This window comes from Portunus trituberculatus, chromosome 40, assembly GCF_017591435.1.
Source record: "Portunus trituberculatus isolate SZX2019 chromosome 40, ASM1759143v1, whole genome shotgun sequence".
NCBI classification, from domain to species: domain Eukaryota; kingdom Metazoa; phylum Arthropoda; class Malacostraca; order Decapoda; family Portunidae; genus Portunus; species Portunus trituberculatus.
This window is the reverse complement of record NC_059294.1, coordinates 23399472-23409471: the sequence shown is the minus strand read 5'-3', so window position 1 is coordinate 23409471 and position 10000 is coordinate 23399472. Positions and strand designations below refer to the sequence as shown.

Genomic DNA, 10000 nt, shown 5'->3' with positions numbered 1-10000 from the left:
TAAATAAGGTATTGCCCGTGAGATGGAAGGATGATCCGGGAAATATCGCCCTGCTTAGTGGTCTGACCAAGATAGAACTTGAGGAAAGCATTGTGTTGGTGTGGTAGAGTTCAAAATACTGAATGGCGATTTTAATGAGTCATGACTACAAAGAGGCGATAATAGAACTGTTGCCGAACATTTCATTAAGTGAGCAAAAAATAAGTCAACGACACTTTAACTTGTTAGCTGTACAGTCATTTATTTAATATGTATATCATTGCGCTTGATACAATGTAATAGTTAATGTGTTTGGACCCCAAGCATCATGCAGAAGACATGAGGCGCCTTGTTTTAGAAAAAATGACATGGGATGATGGCGGCGTCAGTGTTGCAAGAGATGTCACAAAGATTTTGCAGAACAAAGAAAGGAAGTTTTCCGAAAGTTTGTGTGTGTGTGTGTGTGTGTGTGTGTGTGTGTGTGTGTGTGTGTGTGTGTGTGTGTGAGAGAGAGAGAGAGAGAGAGAGAGAGAGAGAGAGAGAGAGAGAGAGAGAGAGAGAGAGAGAGAGAGAGAGAGAGAGAGAGAGATATTTGTTCATAACAAATTATAGTTAGAAATACGTAGCATAATTCTCCACACTTCAGAAAAAGGAGGGGAAAATGAAGAGGAAGGAAGAGGAAGAGGAAGAGGCACCAGACAACCTTGCAGTTTGGAGGAGTGCCGCGCCGCGTAGGAACACCGAGCTGCCCCTCACCCGGCCCCGCCAGGCTCCGCTTCGAGACTTGTGAGCGGGGTTACTTCCCTGCCGGGCGCACAGCCAGACAAATAGGGTCTCATTAGGAGTTAATTGAAGAATTTGCATGTTGATTCTATGGTGAATTTATCCTGCGCATCTGAGCGTAGACGCCGTCAGCAGCTCCAACACTTGTCAGGGGATGGAAGCTGCTCCCTGCAACAGATGAAGTGTTTCCATTCGTTCCCAACCCTCAAGTTTTCGTTCACAATGCTGTAAACTTGTAGACGTTATAATCTTACATCCTCTTGTTGTCTCAGCCATTACAGCTCATTGTGATTTTTTTTTCTTATGAAAGCTACGTGTAGTAAGTTGTTTGAGCAACTTGTTTGACAGAGTCACGAAAAATTCGTGGACTAATGGCTAAGTGCAGCCAGTCAGTCATCAACTACTCAGCTGTCTAGGTTTCAAGGACTTAATGAGTGTAAAGTGTCATGCATCACATAATGTTCACTGTGTTGTTGTTGCCTCACGTCACTTGGCTCCTTGTGTCATTGCATCATGTTTGTCAATGTTACAGAAAAAATACATCCACATGGAGCCTGCGAGTACTTGAAAATATTTTCTAAGTAACATTCTAAATTTAGTTTACATTTGGGTGAGTTCATCGAGTTGTTGGCTAAAAAAAATAAGACGTTATCTGTCATAAGTCATGTCACCTGAATGATACGATCAAGGGCGTGGAGGAGCTGTCAGAGCCAGGTGTGCCGGGTTACATGCGCCATATGGACACTAGTGGAGCAAACATACTGCTCCTGAAGCGTGCTCAGACTTAACATGAAATTGATGCAAACAGCAAGACTTTCAGCTTAGCTCTCCATTACCACATCATTGGGAAAGGAAAATATGGTATTATTGCAGTGAATATAATACATCTTTTTACTGGCATAGATGTGTCTTTTAATTCAAATTTTTTTGCCCTCTGTAATCCACTAATTATTGACTCACCCTGGTCACCGTCGCATTATTATCAGAAACGTCCACACCGCCAGCAGCCTTCATGTGTACATAGTGAGTGGTGACTCTTGTCAGTCACCTACGTGATGCCGCCGGCTCCACCTGTCCCACGCCTCGGGCCGCAGAACTTTTGAAAATCCCTATTCCAAGCCACTTTATCAAGCATGCACACACACACACACACACACACACACACACACACACACACACACTGGTGGACGGATGCGTGGTGTCCTGAGAACTTGCCCGAGAAAGACACATTTCATTTCCTCCTTGACGCTGAGGTTCGTTGCTGAGGACCAGGAGATCGAATATATCGAATGCCAAATAGTAACCGCTAGTCATGACCGCGGCGCAAGGGACGACCTCTGCCCGTCGAGCGTCACCAGCGTTGTCAGTAATGTATTACAAATATAGCCAGTCATGAATGACCTTGGGTACCTCAGGAAGCTATAGAGGATGAGGCTTTATCTTAGCGAAGTCCGACGTTGTCCGTGGGGAAGTGAGAGTGTACAAGCAACAGCCATCACTCCTTCAGTATTCAATTTCTAGTGTTTTGTAAGCATTAAAAAAATCAATGTACAAGAGTATTAATATGAAGAGGTTATTTTTTCAGTCGTGTCACAACTTCACTCTCACTCGTCACTTCAACGTCGGCTCTCTAAATGGCTTTTGTAAGAAAGCTGTACTACATATCTTTTTTGTAATATTATGGTAGGCTAGTGCTGTCCTATGTGACGCCAAAGACGCTCGGATACCGGCGTCTGTGTGAAAACAAGTAATGAGATAATTTTAAGTGTCATTAATATTGGTTCAGAGTAATTTTCTGAAGAAAGTGTTATCTGTAAGATTAAGTACTATTCTAATATATAGGAAAACGTTTTATAACCAAAATATGAAAATAAATTAGATAATATGTGTCGATTACTGTATCCTTTCAGATTTATTCCATTTCACTATTTACTATTCCTGCTGTGAAAGAATTTCTTTTCTTCAGGTCACATCTAAAAGTTTGAATATTTTAGAAACACCAGGTATGATTTTGTAGGCTTGATTTGTTGCAGAATGTGCATATTATTTATTTTTCTTTTCTTTTGTCAAACTCTCTTCACTCCTGAGCAGAGAGCCGCCTCCACATCCTGCCGCCAACCGCCAAGTGTTCGAATGTATCTACTATCTACGCAAGCTTTGCCATTGGAGAGGTGATGGGCATAAAATTAGATGTCTCGAATATTCATTTAATGCACATATCAACCAATAGCCTTACGTCCATGTGTTTTTAATGCCACAGTGGATGAATAGAATTTGACATTATATTTAATTAGACATAGATAGATTATTTGCAGTGGATGAAAAGTTACGGCAATTGCATAATGCAATGTTTCCTTGAAGATCATTGCGAGCACTTTTCAGACTTGAGGCTTTTATGAAACGACACAATCCAAGAATCAGAAAGGTGACGACAAATACATGCCATGCTGTTGTTATGGTCTCTTATTTGCCTTGCAAGCTGGTGACACCCCCGCCCCCCTGGAACCAAGGTAAGAAAGTGACGCCAATTATTTACGGGATAAATTTGTTGACTCTCTCTCTCTCTCTCTCTCTCTCTCTTATTGATGGAAGCAACATATACGCGAGATAGTGTTTAATGGAAGACAGTGTTTTGTTGGTGGTACGTTACTCAATCACATTTACATTACATATATCATCGCCTTCTACATACTTGCTGCTGTACGAGATCGCAAGGAATGGTGGTTCAGTGAAACTCTACAAGCCTACAAGGATCAAAAAGCTTAGTCAAGTTGTTTATTTCTATGAATCAAACTGCTGTAATACAAAGATAAATAAATAAGAGAGATAGAAAAAATATTCTACACATCTTAATTAGTAAAGAGTTACGAACATATAATTTCAGTAGGCAAATCTCTGAAAAGATCTGGCAACGCAATATTACTGCGCATGTACAAATTGTCAAGAGGTATCTGGCAACTCAACTGGCCACTCGGTGTACCGCTTTTCTGTGTGTGTCAACGTCTCCGTGGACCTTTAAATTCACACATAAAATAACATTACTCCTGCATGTCATCAGTTCCTACCGAATGCGCCTTGAAGAACAGCACATTGTAAGTAGATAACAGATGTATAATTCTCGGCATTATAATCATGGGTAAATCTTACCAATAGCACCTCCTTATATATTCTTGTCATCCCTGCGCCCCCTGCACAACACACAACACCTGCCTTCCTTGACACTCTTATACTTACACAAAGGCCTGGGTTTCAAGACCCAACTCTAGTAAGGCTCCTACAAGCCCATCCAGCCATCGTGCTGGTAAAAATAAAACAACAACAACAACTGCGCCCCCTGCACCTCCTTCCCCCCTAGAACACTACCCTAACCCTAACATAAACGTAACCTAACATTTTCTAGCCGAGGAGGCTGCGACCCCCGCACCGATGATTTCCCAGTAATCAAATTCGCAACCTTTACAACTAATGTCAATGGTGGCCAAGGCTGAACTGCGCACACAGATGTCTTTGTGCACCTGTCTGCCCAGCTGTGCCCCGCCTACGAATACATATAGCAAATTCCCATTGGCGCAGCTCGTGGTATTAAGAGGTGGTGGCACGTCATTGGACAAAAGAACTATAAACACAATAAGAATCCTATTCAGCAGTTACCCCACAGCGTTATTATTCATTTGCGGCAGGTAGTGTACTTACTGAAAATGTAAATAGTAAGAACAACCACCTAAGGGTGGCCAAAACCATCTAGAGTTTATTGTACGAAACTGTAACAGATCCCTTTGAGGGTTTGTGTAGGACACACCAAGGCCGTCAGTCCCCCAAATAAAACCACAATAAACGTATTGTGCATAAAGTACTTCATCACTAAATGTGAGTATTTTACTACTTCGTTAGGAGGTGCTATTGGTAAGAATATCCTAATCATGTAGGTCATTAATTAAGCGTTGTGTAAGGGAGAGACAGCTTTGTTTGGGATTTGAATGGGTGGTGATGGGCCAGGAAAAAAAATAGTGTTTTCAATTTATCATCAACGTAACATTGCTAACATTACTTACTATAACTGCTAGTCTTTCTATAGTTAATGGTGCTAACGTCACTACTGGCTTTGTCTTAGTGATCTAGGATACAACAAGTAATCTAGAGAGCAGGAAAACAGCGATGTATTCTTCCGCCGCCACCTTTTAGTTTCACCAACGGCACCACTCACCGCCTTTGTCTCCTCTCTAGACCAGTGTGTCTCTAAAAACCTTTCAGCAGTACCAATAGTGCCTTTAACTTAATGACTAGTACTACTACCATAACCACCGAACTACCTCAGTCCCATTCCGTAATCATCACCACCATTACGCCAGCTGCTACATTCACGTCACCCGCTTCAGTCAGATTATGAACACCCCATCACCCATAACACGTATGTACAGTACATCGCCACCACCACAACCATTGTCACTCCCTTTTATCCCACCACCATCACCGCTAGCTTTAGCATCACCATCACCGCTACCACCACCACACACGCTATCACCACAGATAAGACAACAAAAACAACGGTTCATTAACACACGTAGAATAAGAACAACTATGTGGAATCTCGCCACACTTCGTAAATCAAGTTGGCTTTCCCCTTATCCTAACAAATTTTCCCCTGACCATGTTATCGCCTAGTTCTGTTTTAGAATGTTTGGCGCGTTGGGAATGTTAATTGGCCGCAGGGCGCGACGGAAAGCGTACTGGAGGCAGGGGTGTGTGGAGAAACTACTAGGCGTGGGCGTGGGCGTGCTGTGGGCGGCCATGATATATTATGTGCTATACTGCTTTCGTGTAACTTTATTTAAACTTATAAATTATTGCTTGAGGTATATTGGCTCTCATTACATACGTATTCTTCATCATGTATCGTCATAGCAAGCAGTAAATAGATAAAAATAGCAAAGATTAATAAGAAATAACAAAACAAGCAATGAAAATGAACAAGTAAATAAATGCACGGAAATATATAAATATAAGTAAAAAAAAATTCTACTTTGCAGTTTTTCGTTATTATACTGCATCCAGATTTAGAATTATATTTTCAGTATTTCTCTCGAATGAATTACCACCATACTCTCTCATAGCGGAGGAAAACGATTACTGTATCTTTGAGTTCTTCATTGGGAGTTTATGGCCGATCAAAACAGAGTGAGCCTGTGAGAAACATACGGGAGCTTGTTCATCTGCGCTTCCTCTCTCCCCTTGTTATTACAGTCAACAAGCAGACTGGGATGGGGGGGCAGGGAGGGGTTCGGAACAAGGCGCGGTCATTCCACACGCTTAGAACGTCCATTCGCTTCGGGACTAAGAAAGAAGTCTCAGCGGGTTAAGAAAACAACGTTAAGCACACCACAGCAAATCTTGTAGCGATAACACTGGGAGCGCGTGGTGTCAGAGGCAGAGACGTCCTCGGCACTCCTCTCCCTTCTATTCTGACTCCCCCCCCACTCTCTTTACGTAGCCCGCTTCCCTCCACCACCCTGCCTGCTTTCCTCCCTTTTCTCCCTCTCCCTCTTCTGCTTCCTTCCACCACCCTGCTTCCTTGCCTTCTTCTTCTTCTTCTTCCTTTCTTTCCTTCTTTCCTTCTTTCCTTCTTTCTTTCCTTCTCTCTCTCTCTCTCTCTCTCTCTCTCTCTCTCTCTCTCTCTCTCTCTCTCTCTCTCCATAGTCAGCTTTCCTCCACCCCTCTGCCTCCTCACCTCCCTTCCTTTCCTCTCTCCCGGCTCTCTCCCTCCTTAGCCCGCTTCCCTCCACCACTCTGCCTCCTTGCCTCTCTCTCTCTCTCTCTCTCTCTCTCTCTCTCTCTCTCTCTCTCTCTCTCTCTCTCTCTCTCTCTCTCTCTGGCCAGCTTCCCTCCATCACCCTACCTCGCATCCCTTTCCTCTCCCTCTCCTCCTGCTCTCTCTCCCTCCCTGGCTCGATCCCTCCACCACCCTGCCTCCTCGCCTCTCTTCCTTTCCTCTCCCTCTCGTTTGTCGGGGAGCTGCCTGAGGGGATTTATGTTTCCGGCAGACCAGGGGGAAGGGGGCCAGGTATGCTCAGGAGGGGAAACTGATTTATTGAGTGAAAATGAGGACGATGGGGTTGATAAGAAGAAAGAAAAAAATAGTATTATGATTTAGAGCGACTGAGCGGATAACGTAATGTATGTATGAGAGGAAGCTGTGGCTGATAAGTTGAAAAAGAAAACCTAATTGAGTGAAAAGGGCACGAGTGATGGATGAAGACGAGTTGTTGGCAAGCATGTCTATAATGAAGGGCAGAGGGTGCGAGGACGCTACTTTCATGACACAGGTTCCTGGTTGTAGATTCCTCGCTGTTGTGTATCTTCGGAAGGAAAAAAAAAAAAGATGAGTGAATGATAACTCGGAAATGAAGGAAGAGGAGGAAAACGAGTGAGATAAGGATAAGGAAAGGGGAAGGAAAGAAAGAAGAAAGGAAGGAAGGAAGGAAGGAAGGAAGAAGGGAGGGAGCGTAGCTAATAATAAGTCTGTGTTAAAGTTAAGCTACTGACTGATTAGGTGAGATCGTTTTCTTCATCGTTTTCTTCCCCTACCGCGGCCTGTTAACTGGGTCACTGGTGTCTTCCCTGAGCTGCGAGAAGCGACACTAATTGACACGTACTAATCTCAGGGGCCACCACAAAGGGAGGGTGTCCGAGAAGCGGTAAATTTAGCAACAAGGTAACTAAATGGAAGCAAGACACAAATGTTCACCACTCTTTGTCTTGTTTCCTTGTTTTCCTTTTCCTCCTTCCTCTGACCATGTCCCTTCTTTCTCCCTCATCGTCTTTGTTCCATCTCTTCTCTTTCCCTCTCTTCTTTTCTCAGTTTTTTTTTCTTTCTTTTCTGCCTTCTTCGTTTCTCCCTTCCTCCTTCTTTTATCTCTCTCTCTGTGTGTGTGTGTGTGTGTGTGTGTGTGTGTGTGTGTGTGTGTGTGTGTGGCCGTGTAGGGTGGAGAGGGAGATCACACACACACACACACACACACACACACACACAGAAGCACGACCACTTCCACATATATAACATTTCTCTCTCGTGATGAATAGTGGAAATGCTACACGTGAGAGTCGAGTTACAAGTAAGGCGTTAGAGCTTATTTTTAACTTAACATATGAAGCTAATTTCCTCCTCCACTCCTGCCGGCGCGTATCATTGCCCGGGGTCACGCGACGAGGAACCTGCACCAGTTTCTCTTGTGAGCAGCAAATAAGAATCCTGGTGTGAGGGAAGAGTTACGAGGTGGACCCCTCGCACGTGTGGTCTGAGGAATAAAAGGGGAAAAAGAGTGCGGGGCGGGAAAAAATAACGTAGCTGGGACATAACAAAGGGGAAAAAATGCTAGGGAAAGAAAGAGGGTTAGGTAAATGAGAAGAGTGGATTGGTGCAGAACAGGGAGAGGAAGGTTATACAAGAGGGAGAAAAGAAGGAAAGGGTAGAAAAAAGAGAGACAAAGGGAATGGGTAAAAGAGAAGAGAGGGGAGGGGAGGTAAAATAGTAGAGAAGGGGAAAGGAGAAGGAAGAGGGATATTGAGGTAGTCAGAGAGAGAGAGAGAGAGAGAGAGAGAGAGAGAGAGAGAGAGAGAGAGAGAGAGAGAGAGAGAGACCAAACAAATGGAAAGAAAACTAATCACACAAAGGAAAATATATTCCAAAATAACCTTTAATACACACAATCCACCACGTGCAGACAAGGACATCAGCTTTAAGCAAACAGTCACCATGTGTTGCGTAGGACAGAAGAGTGATAACAATAAGGGCGATAAAGTGTAAGCCACCTTTCTTCCCCGACGGACGCGTTCATCCGTGGCAGTGGGAGTGACAGGCAGGCGGCAAGAACAGCCCAGCGCCCCTTGCCTGACGACGTAATGGCTCGCACGCCACGGCCACGCCACACACAAACCCTCCTCGCCGGCCGCTGCAAGGAAGAAAAAACACATATTATTCCTGTCTCTCACGGTTTCTGAAGTTAAATAAAATCAAGCGAGTAAAAAATTTTCCATCAGACTGAAGACTTGAGCGCGCGTAAAGTTTTGATATATTTAATGAGATACGTCGGCGCCAAGGTGAAGGAAAACTTTGAGGCTCATCTTTTTAAGAATTAAGTTTAAGATTCCTTCGCTGTTCCTCGACGGGATGTCCCAGAGGAGGGAAGTCAAGTTTCTACCTCTGCCCCAAGGATAACATGCCTAGCACTTGGCTCAGCACTGCGGCAAGGAGACAAGTAGTAGAGAGTTTATACGTGAAAGTCATGCACCGATTTTTTTTCTTTTTCTTAGAGAGGTTCTGATGTGGAGTTTAAAGGACAAGATAAGAACAAAAGAAGCAACATTTTGAAGCTATCACCACGTCACTCTCTTCCCTCTTTCATCTCCCATCGACGCCTTCCATCACCTTGCCTAGTCGTCCTGCCACACTCTTCACTCTGTCTCAACCTGCCGCCACTCACAACCTGCACCTCACTCCCTCACTCCCTCACAGTCCCACCTCATTCTGTACGTTACCTCATCCTGTCTCAACATGCTCACTCACTCACCTCATTTCCTCCTCAACTTTACCTCCACACAAACACACCTCACTACTCACATTTCCACCACTTTACTTATTCTCTTTCATATTCCACACTTCTTCATATTCACTCATCTTACTCATCACTTTACCTATCATCTTCAGTCCTCACACTCAGCCTGCCGTCTTCCCCAGCCTCCTCCCTCCTCTCATCACTCACACTCAGTCTCTCTCTCTCTCTCTCTCTCTCTCTCTCTCTCTCTCTCTCTCTCTCTCTCTCTCTCTCTCTCTCTCTCTCTCTCGCCGGTGGAGATCAGAGGCAGATCCACTTTCGTCCTTTAAAAGCTGTCCATCAAGTGAGGAAAAGTTTGTTCGAGAGAGAGAGAGAGAGAGAGAGAGAGAGAGAGAGAGAGAGTCGTAAAAAGTACCATGAAGATAGATTAATCAAAGAACGAAAGACAGGAAGAGAGAGAGAGAGAGAGAGAGAGAGAGAGAGAGAGAGAGAGAGAGAGAGAGAGAGAGAGAGAGGAAAATGGAATACGAAGGGAAAGGAAAAAAACAAACATGGGTGAACAAGGATGAATGGACAAGATTTTTTTTTTCAATTTTTTCTCAGTCAGGTGTTTCCTTTACCTTGACAAATTGAGGAAAGGTACACGTAAATAGAAATGTCTTTATTCTATTACCAGTGACTTCAGCGTC

The 10000-nt window shown here is 44.0% G+C and overlaps 1 protein-coding gene across 2 annotated transcripts in view; it reads left to right on the top strand.

The window, feature by feature from the left end:
• Window positions 1-2653, top strand: part of LOC123515910 (transmembrane protein 211-like) — a 50710-nt gene extending 48057 nt beyond the window's left edge. For both annotated transcript variants that reach the window (XM_045274808.1, XM_045274807.1), the window contains exon 3: window positions 1-2653. This exon is cut by the window's left edge and continues 1242 nt beyond it. The gene's annotated coding sequence lies outside the window, so the exon portion shown is untranslated.
• Window positions 2654-10000: the final 7347 nt, after the last annotated feature.